Source organism: Macrobrachium nipponense, chromosome 34 (genome assembly GCF_015104395.2).
Source record: "Macrobrachium nipponense isolate FS-2020 chromosome 34, ASM1510439v2, whole genome shotgun sequence".
Classification (NCBI taxonomy): domain Eukaryota; kingdom Metazoa; phylum Arthropoda; class Malacostraca; order Decapoda; family Palaemonidae; genus Macrobrachium; species Macrobrachium nipponense.
The window spans coordinates 54,358,280-54,383,289 of NC_061095.1; positions in this window are offsets into that span (position 1 = coordinate 54,358,280).

The following is a 25,010-nucleotide window of genomic DNA, read 5'->3' on the forward strand; positions in this document are numbered from 1 at the left end:
TCTTTGCAGCGTTCCTTCGGCCCATAGCTGTTCCTTTTGCTGTACCTCCGTTCATAGTCTCTTTCTTCCATCTTATTTTCTACTCTCTCGTAACAATTGTTACATCATGCACTGCTTCGAGGTTTTCCTCCTGACCCAGTTGTAATCAAATTAGAGAACAAATATTTTTATGAAAAATTAAGCAATGATTATGTTTTGCCCTTTATGTAGAAGTTGGCTTTTTCTTGTACTAGACGCAATAGATAATTAACTTGCTTTATCTCACCGAAAATGAACTTCTTTGAGCAAAATCACCTTTGGAGAAGATATGGATATTCCTGTTTTTTTATATTATTTTATTTCGTCCAAAAATATTTAGCTTATATAGTTATCCACTCGGATTTTATTTCAAAATAATTTTGTATCGCAGTTTCATTGCAGTGAAATACGATAACAAGAATCTCTTCGAGGAATTCATATTAATTGTTTTTTTCTTTTTGATTAAAAATGGTCATAATTGCAATTTTTTTATTTCATTTTTTCCATGCTGACTCATGGAGTAAAATTTCTATTTTAATTTCCTTGCAACAGATTGGAACTAACTGGAACTGCGAAAAAGCAGAAAAAAATAGAAAACTATATATATATATATATATATATATATATATATATATATATTATATAATATATATATACATAATAATATACATACACATACATACATAAATAACTGACAATTCAGTGAGAGTTTTATAATTATCATTGTTAACGTTTTTATATACATGTGAAAAAGGGATTTTAATATTATATATATATATATATATATATATATATATATATATATATATATATATATACTATTATATATATATATATATATATATATATATATTTATATATATATATATATATATATATATATATATATATTTATATATATACGCACATACATACATAAATAACTGACAATTCAGTTTTATAATTATCAATTATAACATTATTATATAACATGTGAAAAGGGATTTTAATATATATATTAACACTTGTATACATAAACACATCGTCAAATGCAGAGAAACTCATTACTGAGGCACAGCAAAATATTCTTTTTCAAATTCCAAGTCAAAAGTGACCAGACCTACATTCTTTTCCGTAATATTTAGATCATAAGTTTCAACACTGCCATCAGCTGCGCATAATGACACCTTCCACTGGGAAACAATCAGGCTCTTCAGTGTAAGTGAAAAACACTTGTTATCCCGAGAGAAAATAATTGAATTCATTCTTGGCGAAAGAAGAGAGAAGTAGTAGAAGTTCTTGTCCCAAGTGAGGTTTGTTGATCGTTTCCTCTCTCTTCCTCCGCTCAACTCTTTCAGGGGTGGAAACTTTGCAGCAACAATAGTTATTCTGGGCTGAAGAAGCAAAGAAGAGGAGGCTGAGGGACTCCTGAAGTTAATAGAATTTCTAGTTAACTTCAAGTTCGTTTCGTTTATGTGTTACTTACGCTGTCTCCTGCTCTGGGTTGCGTGGCTTTAAGTTTCGGTGTATATGTTTGTGGATGTTGAATATGCTATGAAGTAGGCTTTTCATTATTATTATATATATGGTAGGTATATGTAAAACCTTCTTTTATTCATGGGTAACTCTTTGAAAAGTTCTGAACTGTTATTTTTCATGTTGCCAGTTAGCTCGATTTTATTATCATTATTACTATCATTATTATTATTATTACTACTATTATTATTATTATTATTATTATTATTATTATTATTATTATTATTATTATTATTATTATTATTATTATTATTATATAATTTTGAAAGCAGAGAATGATACAGTCCCAACTTGGATAGCAGCCAGGACGGAAAAGGAAATTAAGGAACACTTATAAGAAAAATAACTACAGCAAAATAACTTAGATTTATGTTACTTTCAAAGTGATACAGAAAGAGAGAGTGTAGGACGCGTCTGATTTTGTAGAGAGAAAAGTGAATAAAATTTAAATGTGAAACAAAACCTATGTTCAGATTACTGTGCAGTCAAATGCAGGTATCTGTGGAGATGTTCAGATGAACATTCCACGTTAAAGGATCCTATAGTTTCAGATACATTAACAACTAGGAAAAACAGGAAGAGGAATTCAAGTCCATTACAGAATTTTTTTTAGAGAGAAAATGGCGCAACTTTTAACTTTTATCCCGAGGGTGTATATATCCATCAGCCCCACATACAGGGAAAGAGGTGTTGGACCTCGCCAACCCATTATCAGCCTCGGTGGATATTTTGTCCTTTTTTCGTTTCTGCCTTTATTTTCTACTATTATTTTGTCATCTATGTTTGTGAATAATTTATGTCCCTTATATTTGTGAATGTGTGATGTATATCGTATTAATTTCCTGAGATTCTACAGGACATGTCAAAACTGAGACATCCAGAATATCCGAAATATTTATTTTTTATTTTTAGACAAACTTTTTTCTCTGAGTGTAAAATTCCAGAATTCCAAGATTCCAATCACGGATTCCCCGCTTGCGTTTATCGACTACGAGGCCTCACCAACTCAGGTGTGGCGCTCTTGCGTGAAATTCCAATAAAATAAAAAAGAACAAAAGCAGTGCTTGTCAATACTTGGGCATCTTTGCAAGACCTGCTTCGGAAGACCTGACCTTTGCATATTGCAGAGGTGCGTTGCGATACTTCCTTCCTTTTTATAAGTTGATGTATTTTAACATAATTATCCGCTCCTTTTTTAGTTTCCTGTTAAAGAAAACTTTTGAGATGGCTATTTCTCTGAATGTCCGCACTTTTTCTATCTGCCCTGAGATCTTAAAAACTAGTGAGGCTAGAGGGCTGCAAATCGGTATGTTGATCATCCACCCTCCAACCATCAAACTTATCAAATTGCAGACCTCTAGTCTCAGTAGGTTTAATTTTATTTAAGGCTAAAGTTAGGTAATTGTGCGTCTGGCACCGCTATATGTGCCAACAACACAAGCTGAAACTTTCAGGGGGCTTGGCTGAGAATTACGTGCAGATTTATACGTTGTACAGTAAACTCGATTGGGCCCAAGAAACTTCGGCGCATCTGTACTTTTTTTTCAAGCTAATGCATTTTAACTTAATTTTCTTGCTTATTTTTTTCAGGTCTCTTTTTGTCTGTTTGACATTTTTGTAACTGAACTATATATGATCCAGGCTCTCTCTCTCTCTCTCTCTCTCTCTCTCTCTCCAACCGAACGTCGAGAAATACTTCCGTGTTAAAGAGGCACCGCTTCTGGAATGCAGGTTATTCTCAGACACGGGTTGAGGAACGAGGAGGAACCGGGGTTTGGGGAACCAGGGTTTTAGGGACCACACTTTGAGGAACCAGAGTTTGAAGAATCAGAATTTGATGAACCACAATTTGAGGAACCAGAATTTGAGGAACCAGAATTTGAGAAACCACAATTTGAGGAGCTACAATTTAATGAACCACAATTTGAGGAACCTGAGCCTGAGGAACCACAATTTGAGGAGGTGGGGTTTTAGGAACCACAATTTGAGGAATCAGAGTTTGAGGAACCACAATTTGAGGACCAAGAATTTAAGGAACCAACGTTTGAGGAACCAAAGTTTTATGAACCGGATTTTGAAGAACCAAAAACAACAGTTTGAGGATCTGGAGTTAAGGAACCAAAGTTCGAGGAACCACAGTTTGAGGAACCAGAATTTCAGGAACCGGAGTTAAAGGAACCACAATTTGAGGAACCAGAATTTTAGGAACCGGAGTTATAGGAACCACAATTTGAGGAACCAGAATTTTAGGAACCGGAGTTATAGGAACCACAATTTGAGGAACCAGAGTTTGAGGAACCGCCCGTGGTAAAAAAAATTCCCCCAAATCGAAAGCTGACCCAGAGTCGATGAGACAAAGATTCCTCACAAGTTTGAGGGTCCAGCTGGGGAGGAGAGAGAGAAAGCGGAGAGAAAGTGAGGAAGGACGACGCTATATATGGTCACTGGCGCCAGGAATAAAGATGGAGGAGACCAAGAAGCCAGATAAGGAAGAATGGGAGGGAAGAAAGAGAAAGAAATGGTGGGTAGGAGGAGGACGAGGAAGAAAATAGAAGGAGTGCCATGGGTGGCAGAAGAAGGAAAAAGAGGAAGAAGAAGAAGACGATAAAACCAAACACTATAATCAAAATTGAGTAAAACACGAAAAAAAGAAATTTACAGTACTTAATCTATTTTTATATATCTAAATATCTGGTTATTATCTATTTATTATTATAATTTTTGCATATTTTCAAGACTTCTAATCACATTCTTGCAATAAATCTTGACCAACTGAGAAGAAAAAAAAAAACGAAAATAGTTTAAACGAAGACTGACTGTTCCTCAATTTCCCGATCAGAAGGAAGTTTGGCCCACCCCAGCTTAAGGCAGGCTCGAACTTCCATCAGAGATGCTTTGAAGAAGTTCTTACAACTTTAATGAGATGTCAGGATTGGTCGGGAGTAGTTGTTTGTTTGCAATTTAGACTGCCATTTAAGTTAACATTCTGATGTACAGTAGTGCTCAAATCTCATGCGACATGATTCTTTTTGTATCGTCCACATTCTCAGACTCAACGTGATGTTGCCAAGTATTGTTATACTTTTTTTTCTAATGTCATACATGTCGAAAAGTTTGTGAATTCACTGCTAGTCCTATTTTCCTTATGGTTATATGAATATGATCCCTTTAATGCATTGGTATAATTCGTAATCTGTGTGATTTAAACTGATTTTCTTTTTTTACGCTGCTAAGTTCAAAGTGCGGTGTGATAGGTTAGCTGTGCCATCAATGAAAGCACACTTTACATGCTCCTCGGACTGGTCAACATAACTACGTCTGCTGCATTATGACAGTAGAGCTAATTAAGCTCAACAGTCATAACATTTTCAACGTAGGAATATGAATTAAAAACAAGTTTTCTTTGAATGTTGAAGCTTTCGGCGTGTTTAAGCTGCCTGTATGTTGCAAAATGTTTTATAGGCCTAAAAAAATCATCTAAGCCTTAGAGATATAATCTGTTATTAATGAATTTATCTGTAGAGATTATCTGTTTTTTGACGAATGCAATAGCAATATGAATTACAACCAGTTTTCTATGAATGTTGAAGTTTTAGGCTGCGTTTAAGCTGCCTATATGTTGCAAAATGATTTATAGGCCTAAAAGAATAATCTAAGCTTTATGAGATGTAATGTTACTAATGTTTTTATTTGTAGAGATTTCCTGTTCTTTGAGGAATAAAGGATGATGATTTTGATTATATGGAGAAGATGACTATTAATCGGAATATCATAAGTATTAATATCAAGGCGTATGGAAAACTTATTTTTCAACTGGTTTAAAATATTATCTTAAAAGTCCTTCTCCTCGCTTTTGGTGTATAATTTATTCTTTCATAAAGTAACTTGAAGAACAAGAATGTGTAGATAACCTCATTTGCTTTATGGCCAGAAATTGTTAATAGAGAGATGTGACTGTTAATTGTAAAGTAAAAAATCTAACACCTAGGCTTAGGAACATTATCTTGGCTTTGACAAAAGAATAATTGCATAGACGAATATTTGCTAGTATGCCATCATTTTTTTAAATATTTAAGAATTATAACAATTAATTATGTATGAAAATCCAAATATTCCTCTAACACATAAAATAAGTGTTTTCAAGATAATTTCATTGTCACTACTCAGTGCAGACCTACTTATGTTACACCGGGTGGTTGTTGTTGCACCGACAATTTTGATAGGTCACACACGCTCCCCTCACTCGTTGATATCGGTGGGCGCATTCTACTTTTGTAAATACATATTTACATTTTTTTTCAGCGTTGAGGGGTAAAGGCAATCAAATAGGACTATTTCAAATTTTATGTTGGCTTTGGAAGCATTATTACTGTTATGAATTTTTTTTTTTTTTTTTTTTTTTAATTTGAACTGATGCTTGATGACGACTTCATTTTGGTCAAATGCTTCAGCAATGTGTGAACGAAAGTTTTGAAAATGTTTCGAAAGAGTTTTTTCTAAAATTTGCTACACGTGACATTTTCTTACAGTTTTGACATATATGACAGACTTCACTCTCATGAAACATATTATGTCCATATTGTATGCAATAATCGCGTTTCCGCATTGAAATAATAGATAAATAGGGAGCATGCTAGGTTGCCAGTTAGTGAATTTTGAACGAAATCCTATGGAGTCATGTCGCATGAGATTTGAGCATCACTGTACATATGATACACACACAATCTATATTATATATATATAATATAATATACTATATATAATATATATATATATATATATATATATGTATATATAGATATGTATCGTAGGTGATATATATATATATTATATATACATATATATATATATCTATATATATATATATATATATATATACCATAATATATTATTATTATACATACATACATATATATATACAATATATATATATAATATATATATATATATATATATATATATATATATATATATATATATATAATTACGTATATATTAGAATGCTAGGCAATTCTTATCAGTACTGGGATAACTTTCCCAAACGATATGAAAAAAAGCGAAATAATATAACTATAAAAAACTACCCAGGATTTCATATAGCAAAAAACGAAAAAAAAAAACAAAGCCACGACTCCCTCCTTTAGCTGAACAGAGAAGAGAAAAATACAGTGAAAGTCTCGGCAATTCTCAAAAGATTTCCCACAATAAAGGAAAAGGTTCGTACGATAAGTGAGGAGAGAAAATCGGGGCCATTTTTGCCACCTCACGGAGGAGGGTCACGGGATTTTTGGGGAGTGAAAAAAAAAAAAAAAAAAAAAGTCAAAAAAAAAAAAAAAAAAAAGTTGTTTTGGAGAATTTTCACGACTCTTATTAATATGTTCGTCTTAGGGAAAGCTGTTCAAATTAACTGACGGTATAATGATATCATGAAATACTCTCCTGTGTGGATGAATCCAGACAGATTTCATTAATAAGTGATCTCTTATTTCCGTGTTTCCCTTCACAATCTGTTACTTATTCCTAATGAACGAAGCTTCTTGGATTGCAAGTCAATGGCCCCAGAGAGTGGGCTCGTTCCCTATGAATAGGTTCCATCACCTGATTAATAACAATGATGATAATAATAATAATGATATGTCATTTCTCTACACAGACTTTTTTTACTGTTCAACAATGATCCAAAATACCTTTTTTTTTTAAAAACAAATTCCTCCATAATGTTCAGTGACTTGACATTTTTTGCAGTTGAAATAGCATCATAATTGGCTATTAAAGATATTCAACAACTGCCAATACCTTCCCTTATTATAATATTTATTTTATACAAAAAAATCCACACATTTTTCTCTTCTAGGAATAAATTATATTCACCTTTTTCTGTCAATATCTTGGAGCGATCGGCTGCTTCTGGGATTAATTATAAAAATTAATGTGCTCCCATTATGACAGCTGGCGTCATGTGGTGTGAAAATGAAATGATTTTAAACATATTTTTGAAGTTATTTATATTTATTCATTTGAGTTTATTTATATAATTAGTTGCAATGGGTTTTATGATATATATATATATATATATATATATATATATATATATATATATATATATATATATATATATATATATATATATATATATGCTTAAAAAATCACAGTAGATGCACGTGACTTCATTAAATAAGCGAATACCACAGGTGATAGTCCAAGCGCTTTCTTCTTTACTAAGACATTGTCAAGGAACGAATGAAATACAATTGGATCAACAGATCAAAAATACAAGATGGTTAATTAACCATCTGGTATTTTTAATCTGTTGTTTACCTGATAGCTTTCTCTCCAATTGTATTGCATTCGTTCCTTGACAATGTCTTAGTAAAGACGAAAGCGCTTGATTTCTGACTATCATTTTCCTGTGGATTCGCTTATATATATATATATATATATATATATATATATCTATATATATATATATATATATATATATATATATATATATACCATATATATATATATATATATATATATATATATATATATATATATATATATATATATATATATATATATATATATATATATATATATATATATATATATATATATATATATATATATATTATATATATATATATATATATATATATATAATATATATATATATATGAAGTGACCAGCTGCCTTCGTCATAAACGAATAATAACTTCTGAAAGGGTGAAGTTGGTAATGTTTCGCGGGCCGGCTTTTCAGAGAGGCGCCGCCGTTGTCAAGGGAATTGTTCTTTTTTCTACTTTTTTCCTTTTTCCGTTGAGCATTTTTTGCCCAAAAGCAAGAAATGAAGTGGTAGATAAAGAGATATGCGTCTACAATTTTTATTTTTATAAATATAAATAGAGAACTTGAACAACGTTGTCAGTGGAAGTATCTTTATTTTTTTCGTTGAGTTTTATTCCAAGAGGGAGAAATTAATTGATAGACGGAAAGAGAGAGAGAGAGAGAGAGAGAGAGAGAGAGAGAGAGAGAGAGAGAGAGAGAGAGAAAGCAGATAAGCGTCTATAATTATCATTATTCAAACTGTGTATAAAAAATTTATTATTTGGGAGTGTATTCATAAAGGAAATACAATTTAAAGACATTGAATTAAGTGTCTGTACTATAGGTTATTAAATTGCCATGAATTTTTTTATATTATTTTAGTCTGCTTAAAAAAGGCAAAGTTAATGCAACCAGATGATAGCAAAAGAAAACTCAGCAGGGACAGAATTTAACACTAATTCGCTGTTCACAAAATGACGATATTTTAATCTTGACATCGAATCGGTTGGCCTCACTCCAGCTTCCCTGGATCTCTAGGCTTCGGATTTGATGTATCATTGAAGTGATATTGACGTAGCACTGATCAAACTCATAAAAAAAGTAAAAATCCGGTAATATTTTTAGTCTGGAAGTCGGTAAGTCTATAAGACTGGAAGTATGGAAGTCGGAAAGTCTGGAAATCTGGAAGTCTAAAAACCTGGAAGTCTGACAGTGCAAAATCTGGAAGTTAAAAAGTCCGGGAGACTGGGAGTCTCAAAATCTAAATTTCAGGAATCCTGAAAAGTCAAAAATTCTGGAAGTGTAAAAATCTTGAAGTCTAAAAGTCTGGACGCCTGAAAATCTAAAATTCTGAAAGCCAGAAAGTCTAAAAGTTGAAGGTAGAAATCAAAGTGCCTTAGACGTAGCAATAATCAAACTAAAAAGAAGAAAAAATGGTAAAAACGATTTATATAATTTTAGCTCTGAAAGTTTCACCGCTACATAATTATTCTGTGCCTTTACGGATTCCCTCGTCGTTATTTTCCATTTCTGTATTTCCCAGAGAGAGAGAGAGAGAGAGAGAGAGAGAGAGAGAGAGAGAGAGAGAGAGAGAGTGAGTGGACTGTATTATTCTTCTGTTGCAAAAATGCAGCTTTTAGCTGCTGTTGTTGGTTTGCCTGATAAGGCTTCGTCAAACAAATGGTCTGGTGGATTGGTGTTTGTTTTTCCATTCCTGGCTGGTAAACAGTGGACGAAATGTTACCAGATGTTGTAAAGAGAGAGAGAGAGAGAGAGAGAGAGTGAGCTTTCCTAGCTATGGTATATATTTATACCCTATTCGTCACCTTCTGTAAGTACTTTGTTACTTAGTAAGTAGAGACTTTTGATATATATACTGAAAAGTAGCATTTATAATCAAGTGCATTACCTGTGTAACGCTTGTCACCTTATTAAGAGTTTCACAATGCGGTAACTTCGTGTTATAACATAATAATAATAATAATAATTAATTTTCTTTAATTAAAACACAAGGACATTTAATTTCCTCTCGATTTCCACAAACGTTTTTGGATTTACGTTTAGCTGCAACAAACATATGAGGGAAGCTTTAGAGACGTTAAGAGATATTTGTGGCTCAATATGGAACGAGTAGGTATTTAGTTTGTCTGCCAGTAACTAGTGCCTTGTTCTCAGAATAAAACGATAATAAAGTGAATTGGGAGGGGAAATTACGTATTATGTTCTGGAAAACCAAAACCAGGGGCTAGCCGCTATCCCATCAATACATCGAGAAGGTCACAGATTAAGTTCGTGTCCCGAATTCCACATCTCTAAATAACGACGTCCACCCTCGGTAAACTGGCTATCGGGAACTTTTTACCATTCTCGAGGTGTGAGAGTCTCCGATCATTTCGAGGCTCTGAGACTCTGCTCTGGAGTTGAAGGTTTCGCTGAGAGAGAGAGAGAGAGAGAGAGACCTTACCTTACCTTACCTTACAGACCTTACATATTGTTCGGGTTGCCCCAGGTCCCTCAGTGAGGCACCTCTAATGTCTACCAGAGTTGCTAGTACATCTTCCGGTATATTTTGCATCTTCCAATCTTGGATGGTCTGGGATGCAGTTTAGATATTTGTCGAGCTTATTCTTAAACACACATCTACGCTCACTCCTGATATATTCCTCAGATGAGCTGGCAACGCATTGAATAGACGCTGCATTTATCGATGCTGGTGCGTAGTGGATTAATGTCCTGTGTGCTTTCCTTATTTTCCTGGTATGTTTTGGGCACTATTAATCTACCTCTGCTTGCTCTTTCTGATATTTTTAGTTCCATGATATTTTCTGCTATTCCTTCTATCTGTTTCCATGCCTGAATTATCATGTAGCGTTCTCTTCTCCTTTCTAGACTATATAATTCTAAGAATTGTAGTCTTTCCCAGTAGTCTAGGTCCTTAACTTCTTCTATTCTAGCTGTAAAGGACCTTTGTACACTCTCTATTTGTGCAATATCCTTTTGATAGTGTGGGTACCATATCATATTGCAATAATTTCAAGTGGACTACGAACATATGTTTATAAAGCATAATCATGTGTTCAGCTTTTCTTGTTTTGAAGTGCCGTAACACATTCCATTTTTGCTTTACATTTTGCCAACAGAGTTGCTATTTGATCATTGCATAACATGTCCTATTCATCATCACACCAAGGTCTTTAACTGCTTCCTTATTTGTGTGATGGTCTCATTATTAGGTCCCAATTATATGCATATAGCTTTCTTTCTCTGTCTCCATAATTTATTGATTCAAATTTATCAGAGTTAAATACCATCCTATTTACCTCTGCCCAATCATATACTTTGTTAAGGTCTCTTTGTAGAGCGTTCCTATCTTCATCACAAGTATTTCTCTACTTTATTCTTGTTGTCATCTGCGAAAACTACTCACTACCGAATCCTTAACATTATTGTTTATGTCTTCAATCATAATAACAAACAGTATTGCAGCTAACACCGTACTTGCGGCACACCGGATATTACCTTGGCTTCATCCGATTTCTCGTCGTTTGCAATAACTATCTGTTTTCTGTTGTGTAAAAATTCTTTTAACCATCTTCCTACTTTATCCACGATATTGTGTTTTTCTAATTTCTTCGCTAATATATTATGGTCTACTTTATCAAAAGCTTTTGCAAAGTCTAAATAAACCACATCTGTTAATTTTCATTTCCGCTTTTCATATTTTTAATATGTTTTCACGGTGGACTAACAGTTGGGTTTGTGTACTTTTTCCGGGTACGAAACCATGTTGTTTCCTTTATTAAACAAATTATTTGTTATTAAATGTTTCATAATATTTTTCTTCATTACCCTTTCATACACTTTCATAATATGTGATGTTAGACTCACAGGCCTATAATTACTTGCCTCTAGTCTTGATCCACTTTTGAAAGTAGGGGTAATATATGCTAATTTGTGCTCATCATATATCTTGCCTGTATCTACACTTTGTCTTAATAATATTGCAAGTGGCTTTGCGATAGAATGAACTACTTTCTTTAACAAAATAGCAGGAATTCCATCAGGCCCTGCAGCAGCTCCATTTTTAATTTCATAATAGCCTGCACAATATCAGCTTCATTAATATCTATGTCAGCTAAATATTCACTATTTTCATCCCTTACTTCTATATCATTATCTTCATATCTATCTAGGGGTGAATTCTCTCTTATATCGTTCTGCCAGTATGTTGCAAATTTCCTTTTTTTCATTCGTTACTCTCCCTTCAATTCTCAGAGGGCCTATTTCTATTCTTCTTTTATTCATCTTCTTCGCATATGAGTATAATAGTTTGGGGTTTTGCTTGATATTTAATAGGGTTTTTCTTCCAAGTCCCGTTTTTCATTTTCTTTTGATTGTATAATCTTTGTTCTGCATTTTCTATCTTACTTTTAGTTCTATAACTTTCCATGCATTTTTTTCTTTTGCAAGACCTTTTTTTCCACTTTCTGAAATTTTCTGGTAACAAGATCCTTCTGTCTCTTGGTATGCATGAATGATGTTTACTTTTCTTCTTCGGTATATATTTTTCCACTATTATCTCCAATATTTTATATAATATCTCCGTATTTAGGCCCTTATGTCATCACTATTTTTACGAAAATGTTATCCCAATCTTTGTTAATTCTTCATTAATTCTGACCATTTTTATATTTACTGTAGAAGTTGTATTTTCCCATATCCTTCCCACTTTTCATCTTGCTTATCTCTATTTTCACTTGCTTTGTTTGAATGAACTGTTAATTCTATGACATTATGGTCTGAAATACTCGCATTATAAACTATTATTTCTTTAACATAATTCATCTCGTTCACAAATACTAGGTCTAAAGTATTTTCCTTTCTTGTTGGCAGGTGATTTATTTGTTGAATGTTGTATTCTAGTAGCATATCTAATAGCTTTTCAAATTGCCTCTTATCTTCTGCACTACTATTACTCTCTTTTTTATATGTATAAGTACAACCACAATCTCCTATTCGTTCTTTCCATTCTACGAAAGGAAAGTTGAAGTCACCAGATAGGAGAATAGTCCAGTCCTTGTGATTTCTACATATATCATCCAATTTTTCAATTATTAAGTCAAACTCTTTAGTATTAGGAGGTCTATATATTACTATGTTCATCAATTTTTCAGATTCAAATTCCTACCGCTATTAGTTCACATTTCTGAGTTACTATATTTCTCATATATTTTTCCTTGTTTTTGTCTTTCCCATATATTGCGGTTCCCCCTTGATTCCTATTTTTTCTATCTGATCTATAAGTTTGGAACCCTTTTATTTGATCATCATTCCCAGTCTCTTGGGATACCAGGTTTCACTTATATTCATTATATCTATTTTCTTTTCATTTTGGGTTAGTTCTTCTAGGTACTCTATTTTTCTTTTTTGAGTTACTCGTAAATAAACCCTGCGCATTCATCACTATGATGGTTTGCGTGTTTTCTCTTCATTTAATACTGATAGTAATAAGGATTTTCCCAGTCTCTTTCCTGTTCTGGTATGTTGTTCTTTTTTCATTTCCAGAAATTCTGACATTAAAAAATCCAACTTTTCCATAATATTTGATCTTCCTTCATCATAATTATTAATTTTGTGTCTGAATCTGCAATTTTCTCCGTTTCTGCAATATCTCTTGCATAATAAATACAGTTATTATCTCTTGAGTAGAATTTCGGAGCTGATGCTTTGAAATTTTTTGCTGACACCTCTGCATATCTCATTGGTGGTTTGCTTTTCTCTTTTTACCTGATTCGTTGATTCTCTCTTTATTTGTTTCTTTCTTATTTTTGGATTTTTATTACTTGGTTGGTTATTTATTTGATTATGATTCATGGCTACAGGGTGCTATATTTGCATTTTTTGTCGAACTTACCATCCTTTTCCTTCTTTTAGGTTGGTTTTTTACATATTTTGGATGCAGATCTCTGCGAATCATCCCCATATCCTCATAAGTATGCACATTTACCATATATTTCATAGTTTTGACATATCTTAGGATGTGTAGTAACATCTTTCTCCAAATCTGCAATTCCCTCTTTTCAAAAGGTTGCAGATTTTGTCTTTCTTGTCTATTTTTCCTCTTTCCCGTCATTGTATAGATATGGGTAGAGCCTCTTCGGGATTTGCTTTTCTGTTGTCATATCGTAATTTATTTCTTCGTAGGTATGCTGCTTTATTGCCTCATATGTAGTATCAATGAGTATCTCTGCATCCATACTTTTTATCTGTTCTTTGTTTTCCTTATTTTTTCTGTCATTTCATTTTTATTTACTTCTCTTCCGTTTTCCTCTTCTTCTTTTTCTTCTTCTTCTTCCTCTTCCTCTTCTTCTTCATCCTCAACTATTTGTACATTCAATCTTGATTTAATAACATTGTCTATCCATGATAGACATGTTGAACAAAAAATTCTTGTATCTTTCTCAAAGAGAGAGATTTGTATATGAAGTATCCTCATCACAATAAGTAAGATATCTTCTCTCTTCTTTCTATATTTCTCTTGACCTTCTTTTACTTCCTAATGAGCTACTTAATATTCTCTGGAAGCGTCTTGGATTTCAAGTCGATGACCCTTTTAGTGGGATTGTCCCATATGAATAGGGTTCTTCATCTTCTGAATAATAATAATTATAATTATATCTCCAACCAGAAATTCATCGTCATGTAGTGTTTTCATAAAGTCTGAAGGCTTGGAACTCATTCTTAGACTCTGGGATTTCTTTGTGATAGCGTTAATGTTTTTTTTTTATTATTTCTTATCTATTGTTTTAGATCCTGTGTCAAGTTGACAGCCATAATTCCCTGCCAAGGGAATCAATTAGGTGGAATCTAGAAATTCCCCTTAACCAAAGTGATAACTTCACAAATACCAGAGAAGTACCAGCATTTTGTTCAAGACATCACTAAAGGGAGTTTGCAGGGTCCCTTCGGCCCCTGGCTGCACCCACTTTTTGGCCTTTTACTTTACCTCCCTTCTCTTCCTTTCATCATGCATTTAAATACTCGATCTCCATCGTATTCATTACCTGGACGTCTTTAATGGCTGTCCAACCCCTCCAACTCCTTCCTGTCACTGTCCTGAGCTCTGAATGGCCGAAAGTGCCTGGCTTGACGGCCTGAATTTCGTGAAAATAAAGTTTCTTCAAAATACCGTTTGCCTCTTCACAGGAATTGTAATTACAGCTGTTGGTTGACGATGCTAAAGGTCCAAATCAGCCCCTTCTTCCCTTTCATGACCTTACTACACTTCAGGCATGATTCAGGGAGAGGTTGGTTTAGTCGACACCAACTAAGCCAAGACTTATAATTATTCTTTCCATAATTTACACAACTTTTACCATAATATAGAAGCAAATCCAAAGTTATGTATAAATACAAATAACTGTGGATTTGCTTCTCCATTTCAAGACTCAGGCAACTCTGAGGATTTTCTAATTCACTCCCATTGTAACTCTGGATTACATGTGCGTCTGAGAATGACATTACTGATTAGTAAAAGGGCGCGCGAGAGCGCCTCCATTGAACGGGAGTTGATTGGTTGTAGTTGACTGTTGCCCAGAGTGACATGAAGTTATGACTGACACTTGAGAACTTTTTGGCGGGAATTGTGACTCCATTTCTCATCTCATTTCAAATTTAAATGACTAATGTGTTTGGTTGTATTTCTACAGACTACGTAAATAAAAACACGTATAAACAAATGATATTAGGTAATATGTCTACTAGCCATAACCGCGCAATTTCAAGAAATATGACGATAAACCCTAGCTTTATTCTGAGGACACGATAAAAAGTTAAGTATATCTTAGTTTAACCAGACCACTGAGCTGACTAAAAGCTCTCCTAGGGCTGGCCCGAAGGATTAGATATTTATTTACGTGGCTAGGAACCAATTGGCCACCTAGCAACCGGACCTACAGCTTATTGTGGGATCCGAACCTCATTATATCGAGAAATAAATTTCTATCACCATTAATAAATTCCTTTGTTTCCGCGTTGGCGGAGCCGAGAATCGAAGTTCGTACCACCGGATTGGTAGCCGAGTGGGAAATCGACTCGTCCAACGTGGAACTTGAGGACACGATAAGACAGTTTCTGCCTCAAATAGCTGAATACGTCGCTGATATCACTAACTTTTCATGAGAGATCGGCTAAGCTTTTTTTTTTTTTTTTTTCTTTCTTTTAAGGATTCCGTATCCTTTTGGGACGATGATTTCAAAGTTTCGTTCAGATGAGGCAAAGGAAAAGAGAATCTGTAGTTTCAGTAAATAGGAAATACAAATTTGTATGAAGATGGGCTTCGAATATGTATGCGAAGAAGTGTGTGTGTGTACATATATATATATATATATATATATATATATATATATATATATATATATATATATATATATATATATATATATATATATATATATATAGATAGATAGATAGATAGACAGAGAGAGAGAGGAGAGAGAGAGAGAGAGAGAGAGAGAGAGAACCCTTCTTTGCCCTCTTCTCCAATTCTCGAAGTTGAAACCCTTTTAAAGTGTTACGGTACACTTACTTCTCTCCTCTCTCCTCTCTCTCTCTCTCTCTCTCTCTCTCTCTCTCTCTCCTGAGAACTGCTCTGAAAATGACTGTCATAAAATAGCGCAGTTTACAATGATGTTTTTATCTCCCGCTCTCAATTCTTCTCTTCATTATGGATAGAATCGGGTTTTTTCTCCCATTAACCTTTTTTGTTATTTCCTGTCAACTCAAATGCAATGCAACAAAAAGAAGAACGAGAAAACAGAATAAAAATACAAAGACAAGACAAAAATCCGAAGAGGAGAGGAGAGACTCGTTTCATTTTGAAAACGAGGATTATTTTTGGCCTGACTTCCTCCTCACCCTTTGATTCAGATGCAAATATGATATTTCCCCCAATGATGAGTTGTTTTCTCTCGTGGAGTGGTTGCGATATCCTCTCTCTCTCGTAGTAGTAGGAGTAGTAGTAGTAGTAGTAGTAGTAGTAGTAGTAGTAGCTAGTAGTAGTAGTAGTAGTAGTTTGGAGAAGGGGTGGGGAGGGGGGAGCTTTGGGTAGGGCCAAGCTCAATAATATCTATGTGAATCTTGTGGGCAAAATAGTTATACTCTCTGCCAACACCTCCTTCGTTTCAATGAGATTGTGACCCAATGACCGTCTAAGGCTGTTCCTTGAAATATATTCAGTTGCTTGCTTAATAATTACTTCAAATGGAATATTACTTTTGCAGTCACATCTTGTTCGAGAAATAGGACAATTAGCCTTAAATCATCATTTGTTTGTCTGTGTTTGGCTTTACGTAGTCTGTAGAAGTAAAACCAAATACATCAGTCACTTAAATTTTTATAATGAGATGAAAAATGGAGTCAGAGGTCATTCCAGAAAGTTCTCAGTGTCAATCATAAATTCAACCCCCTTTCAATGAAAGCGTTCTCGTGCGCCCTTTGTCATTCGGTAATGTCATTCTCAGACGCACATGTATTTACTTCAGAGTTACAATGAGAGTGAATTAAAAAATCCTGATAGTAGCTTGAGTCTTGATAAGGAGAAACAAATCCACAGTTATCTATGGGTATGAATATATATATATATATATATATATATATATATATATATATATATATATATATATATATATAAATTCTCTACAGAGAGATCTTTCGGGGAATCTGTTCGATTCCCATTTTCAAAATGGGAATCGGATAGATTCCCGTAAGCACTCTGTAGAGATTCATTTCCAAATGCATTTGTACACACACATAATTGTGGATATGTTTCTCCATTGGGGTGAATGTTGTATTAATTAAGGAATTTAAAAGGAATAGTTATAATTGTTGGCTTAGTTGGTGTCGACTAAAACGAGCCTCTCCCTGAAGCATCCATTAAGTGTAGTAAGGTCATGAAAGGGAATAAAGGGGCTGGTTTGGACCTCTGGACTTTCAACCACAGATATAATTACGATTCCCGTGATGACGAAATCGATATTCCGAAGAAACTTTATTTTCACGAAATTCAGGCTGTCAAGCCAAGCACGGGGTAAGCACTTCGGGCCATTCAGAGCTCAAGATAGTGTCAAGATTGAGTTGGAGAAGTTGGACAGCCATTAAATACATCCAGGTAATAAATACGATGGAGATTCGAGTACCTAAATGCAAAAAGTAATAGTTAGAGAGGTTGGACAGCAAGATTGATGAAAGGGAAGAGGAAGGGAGGTCAAGTAAAAGGCTAAAAGTGGGTGCAGGTAGGGGCCGAAGGGACGCTGCTAACACCCTTTTAATTATGTCTTGAACAAAATGCTGGTAATCTTTTGGTATTTGTGATGTTGTCACTTTGGTTTAAGGGAAATTTCTAGATTGTAGAATGGCAGGGGAATTATGGCTGTCAGCTTGACTCAAGATCTAAATGACTTTATAAGAAACAATGAAAAACACACCAACGCTATCTAAAGAAATTCCAGTGTTTCTAAGAATATTAGTTCCAAGTCTTCAAGACCTTATAAAAACATTCCGTGATGATGAATTTCTGGGTGGGGATAATAAGATAGGCCTTTTCACTTAGTTACAAACACTCTCTCTCCTCTCTCTCTCTCTCTCTCTCTCTCTCTCTCTCTCTCTCTCTCTCGTCTCTCCGAAACCTTCACTCCAGAGCAGTCTCAGAGCCTCTAAATGATCGAAGACTCCAGTCACACCTGGAGAACGGGCAAAGTTCCCCAGAGCCAATTTACTGACGATGGACGTATTCATCGAGTGATCAGGACTTCGGGACACGAACTGAGTCCGTGGCCGTCGTGCTGTATTGATGGGCTATCCCCGAGGTTGGTTTTCCAAAACATAATACATGATTTCCTCTTCCAATTCTACTTTATTATGTTATTATGAAGGTTTGTGAAGAAAAAGGCTAAGTTACTGGCAGGAAAAAACTACATACCAACTTTCATATTAAGCCTAAAAATCTAGTAACGTCTCCAATTCCTCAGACGTTTGTTCAGGAAACGTATTCAAAACGTTTGTGGAAATCGAGAGGAAATGAAATGTCTTTCTGGTCTGATTATAAGAAAAAAATCTACATTAATAGAACTACTAACACTTTACTTTTATTTTCTGATAGCAAATACAATACTGTACATCTTTCATCAATGGCTACAGCTGTTGTTGTTGCTGTGCCAGGTTTAACTAATCAATCAGTCACGTTAAACCCAGGGTGCCTAGGATAAAGAGCGCTCCGAGAAGCATAAAAATTTCAATCAGGGATTGAGGAAAAATTCTAATGGAAATATGAAATGCTCTCCTACGTGTAGAAAACCAGACGTCTTATAATATAAGCACGAGGGAGACAAAGATGCAATGTTCCAATACCGTTCGATGTGATGGGACAAAAAAAATCCATGTCACAAAAACCACTTCGTCTAAAATGTTATGATAAATTCTTTCTGATAAAATATTAAAATATATTATTTCAATAATTCCAGTGATTTCAGAATATTTGGTTAATTGATTAAGCAGTCAGCAGAATTTCGTAAAAAGGGAAAATTATTTTCAATTAACATGGTGCAATAGTTTTACTCAACAGACAGCGAAGGTCGTAAAATGCCAATGGTCCTAGTAGATTATTCCGGCCTTATGCCAGCACACGCCCTTAGATAAGGGTGGCCCTTGAGTGATGGTCAAGTGTTGAGGAGAATAAGAGGCCTGGTTTGGACAAATTGACTAAGACCAGAAGATTATGCAAACGTGTCAACAGGGATTTAATCCTTTGTTCAGCCAATAAAAAAAAAAACGCAGCGCTCACCAGACAGAGCACCTGGGACAATAAATACCACCGAACGACCCCATTCCAATCAGTTCACGCACCTCACCAGTCCTTGAAAATGAACCGATGATACGGTTGGAAACGTTGGAATTTGTAAACTCTACGACGACCATACGCCACTTCTGTTGTCTTATCAATAAATTAGTATTTTTATAAGACATTTCCTTAACCAGAGTATGATCATTGGCCAGCTATTTAGCGAATATTAGCCCTGATGAGAAGAGAATAATAAGAAGAATTGAAAAGACCATATATAAAAATCAATTCCGCTGATGCTGCCATCCTCTTTAACAAAACATGTTTGAGAGAGGCTCCTACCTTCATATTATTATTATTATTATTATTTATTATTATTATTATTATTATTATTATTATTATTATTGTATCATTTTGAAAGTAGAAAACGATACAGTCCCAACTTGGGGTGCAGTCAGAACGGAAAAGGAAATGAAGAAACACCTATAATAAAAATAACTACAGCAATATAACTTGATTTCTGTTGGTTTCTAAGTAATGAAGAAAAAGAAAGTGATTTCATAGGGAGAATATCGAATGAAAAACTAAAAGTGAAATACAACATATGTTTAGAATAGGGTTCTGTCAAATGCAGGTATCTGTAGAGAAGATATTCAGATGAGCATTCCACGTTAAAAAAAGATCCTTTAGTTTCCGATACATTAACAATGAGAAAAAAATGAAAATGGCTTTTCTGGGCTTTTTCATAACAGATATGGCCTCAACTTTGACTTGAATCCATTTGGGTGGAAGAGGAAGTCAAGTCCATTACAGGGGTTTTTTGGGAGAAAATGCTGCAACTTTTAACTCTGATCCCGGGAAGTATCCATCAGCCCCACATAAAGGGAAAGCATTGGACCTCACTAGTCATTATCAGCCTCGGTGGATATTTCGTCTTTTTTCCGTTTCTGTCTTTATTTTTTTTCTGCGTTTATTTGATTATCTAATTTTGCGAGTGTAGAAGAGTGTATGTCAGTGTGAGGGTGTGTGTGTGTACTCGTATGTATATCTTATCACTTTCCCGAGAATCTATAGAAAAACGTCAAAATTTCTGTGGTAACTTCGTGTGGTTTGATTGTCAATTGTTTCTTGTCTGATCTGTTAATATGTTTGCAGAATCGTCTCGTCTGAGTCATTTGTCCAAACCAGTCCTCTTATTCTCCTCAACACTTGACCATCACTCAAGGGCTGCCCTTTTCTAAGGGCGTGTGCTGGCATAAGACCGGAAATAATCTATGCGAGCCATTGGCATTTTACGACCTCGATGTCTGTGTTGGTGACCGGACAGTTTGATACTGAACATATTGTATACCGGACATTTTTTGATACCGGACATTTCGTTACCGGACATTTTGTGACTAGGATTTTTTACTACCGGACATTTCGATACCACTATGTTTGTGCGCGAAGATAAGTTTCTTTTGAGGGCCACACTCTTCTTTAATTGGTTGTTTATATAATTGCCACACTTTTCTTGTAATTGGTTGTTTTAATTTTTTTTCAAACACCTGCTATTTATAGTAACTTTATTGGTCGGAACCTAAATATTCTCAGTTTTTTATCACTCAGTCTAATACCAAAGGGTCAACTACTAACGCTCAGCTATCAACGATAAATATAGATATTCTTATTGTATCACCCCATGGCTCGTCTAATTGCTTTAACAAAAAATGGAAAAAAAATTATTGTGGATGATCTAAACTATATATATGATAAACACAAAACTAATAAGGATGGTTCAAAGCAGTATTGGCAGTGCGAAAATAGGATGTGTAAAGCCCACGTACACACCTATGTTGGTGATAGTGACAACAAAATCGTTAAGACTGTAGGTGAGCATAATCTAAGTGCTACAGCAGCAAGAGTGGAATCAAAATTAGCACATCATCAAATGAAAATAATGTCTGGTTCAACACAAGATGCTCCTCGTACTATAATATGTAAAGAAACCCAAAATCTGAATGTATGTGCTATTTCAGAATTAGCTTCAGTATCTTCGTTGAGTCGTAGTATCAGGCGTTGGAGACAAATAGAAGAAAATGTACCGCCTATATCTCAGGTACGGCATGGTTATTTGATTCCTGTTCAGTATTGTTACCTTGATAATGGTTTGAAGGATTTCATAATGCTCTAAGAACGTCAGTGACAAATGTGCATCCTAACATTTGGGTCCCTTATAACTGCTTTAAAACATGAAGAGGCTCTCAGTGCAACAAGATTGCCCATCTCAATCGTGGAGACAGCGCAACCTCAAAAGAAAAAATACAGAGACGCCGATCAGCGTATAAAAAAATTGCTGTGGAACGGTATGACACCCCACAACTCAAAGAAAATTACAATATCTTCGTGGCGAATTGCTCATAATCATAACATTAAACATTTTTAACTAGATAATATTGTTGCTTTTTCTTTAATCATACTTGTACTGTGTTTTACAAATTAATAAATTTTTGTCTATATATTTTTTTATTTGTACTTTTAACTCCTTACTTTTGATACATAATTTGGATTTATACTTTATATAATGGTATCGAAATGTCCGGTAGTGAAAAAGCCTAGTCACAAAATGTCCGGTAACAAAATGTCCGGTATCAAAATGTCCGGTATCAAAATGTCCAGTATCAAACTGTCCTAGAACCGTCTGTGTTAAGTAAAACTTCATTGCACTACTGTAAATTGAAAATAATCTTTCCTTTTACGAATTTCTGCTGACGGATTAACCAATTAGCCAAGTGTTCTGAAATCACTGGAATCGTCGTAAATGATAAAAACATGTGAATTATTTTGTCAAAGATTTACACAACACTTTTTTAGAAGAATGACTTTGCTGACTTGGATTTTTGTCCACCTCATCGGCCGTTATTGGAACATCGTATCTTTGTCTTCTCGTAACTGTCTTATAATAACATGTCTTTGGTTTTTTACAGAGGACGGTTATTTCATATTTCCATTATAACGTTAAATAATTAGTTCTTTTCGATAAAAGAGGGTGTTTTTTTCTGAAATCATGTAGAGAGTTTTTCTATATTACATTATTTCGCTCTTGTCATTTCGTTTATTTTTGGAGTTACTAGAGAGGAAGTTATTATTTTGGTAAGGGCAGGAATTACTTAGGTTTAATATATTAATTGATTATACACACACACACACACACACACGCACACAACACACACACACACACACACACATATATATATATATATATATATATATATATATATATATATATATATATATAAACGTATATATTTTGGTCCCTCAAACTCTGGTTCCTCCTCGTCCCTCACCCGAAGCTGTGTCACTTTAAAGCAGAACAGTAATCCTCAAGGTCCAGCTGGAGACGAGAGAGAGAAAAGAAGAGAGAGAGAGAGAGAGAGACTCCTAATCAATTCCCAAAATTTCGAATTTCCTCAGTGGGAATCATAACAACAAAAAAGACACTCGCCTTGGAATCAAGATTCCAGATTCCTTAAGGAGGAAGAAGATCGTTGACCTTATTCACTGAAGGATAAGCCAGGAGACAAAACCTTCAGCGAAATGAACAGTGGCCCAGCTGCCATCCGTCATCGACCAATAAGAACTTCGGAAAGGCGAAGGAACATTTTAGATTATTATTATATTATTCTTTGGCGACGTTTGTGAGAGGTACCACTGTTGTCATGGGAACTGTTCTTTTTTTCTTGTTGTTGTTATTTTCTATCTCTGTTTCCTCCAGAGAGAGAGAGAGAGAGAGAGAGAGAGAGAGAGAGAGAGAGAGAGAGAGAGAGAGAGGACTTCATTATTCTTCTGTTGCAAAGACGCAGCAGTCAGCTGCTGTAGGTGGTTTGCCTGATAAGGCTTCGTCAAACAAAAGGTCTGTCTGGTAGGAAGGGCTTTGTTTTTTCCGTTCATGTTTCGTAAACAGTGGACGAATTGTTACCGAATATTTGGAGAGAGAGAGAGAGAGAGAGAGAGAGAGACCTTACCTTACCTTACAGACCTTACATGTTGTTCGGGTTACCCCAGGGTCCCTCAGTGTGAGGCACTCTAATGTCTACCAGAGAGTTGCTAGTATATCTTCCGGTATATTTGCATCTTCCAATCTTGGATGGTCTGGGATGCAGTTTAGATATTTGTCGAGCTTATTCTTAAGCACATCTACCTCACTCCTGATATCTCCTCAGATGATCTGGCAAACGCATTGAATAGACGCTGCATTATCGATGCTGGTGCGTAGTGGGATTAATGTCCTGTGGTGCTTTCCTTATTTTTCCTGGTATAGTTTTGGGCACTATTAATCTACCTCTGCTTGCTCTTTCTGATATTTTTAGTTCCATGATGTTTTCTGCTATTCCTTGCTATCTGTTTCCATGCCGGAATTATCATGTAGCGTTCTCTTCTCCTTTCTAGACTATATATTTTAAGGATTGTAGTCTTTCCCAGTAGTCAAGGTCTTTAACTTCTTCTATTCTAGCTGTAAAGGACCTTTGTACACTCTCTATTTTGTGCAATATCCTTTTGATGGTGTGGGTACCATATCATATTGCAATATTCAAGTGGACTACGAACATATGTTTTATAAAGCATAATCATGTGTTCAGCTTTTCTTGTTTTGCAGTGCCGTAACAACATTCCCATTTTGCTTTACATTTTGCCAACAGAATTGCTTTTTGATCATTGCATAACATGTTCCTATTCATCATCACACCAAGGTCTTTAACTGCTTCCTTATTTGTGATTGTCTCATTATCAGGTCCCTTATATGCATATAGCTTTCCGTTCTCTGTCTCCATAGTTTACTGATTCAAATTTATCAGAGTTAAATACCATCCTCTGCCCAATCATATACTTTTGTTAAGGTCTCTTTGTAGAGCGTTTCCTATCTTCATCACAAGTAATTTCTCTACTTAATATTGTGTCATCAGCGAAACTACTCACTACCGAATCCTTAACATTACTGTCTATGTCTTCAATCATAATAACAAACAGTATTGCAGCTAACCTTACCTTGTGGCCACACCGCGGATATTACCTTGGCTTCATCCGATTCTCATCGCGTTTGCAATAACTATCTGTTTTCTGTTGTGTAAAAATTCTTTTAACCATCTCCTACTTTATCCACATATTGTGTTTTCTAATTTTCTTCACCAATATATTATGGTCTACCTTGTCAAAAGCTTTGCAAAGTCTAGATAAACCACATCTGTTTCATTTCCGCTTTTCATATTTTTGAATATGTTCTCACGGTGGACTATCCAGTTGGGTTTGTGTATTTTTCCGGGTACGAAACCATGTTGTCCCATATCAAACAAAT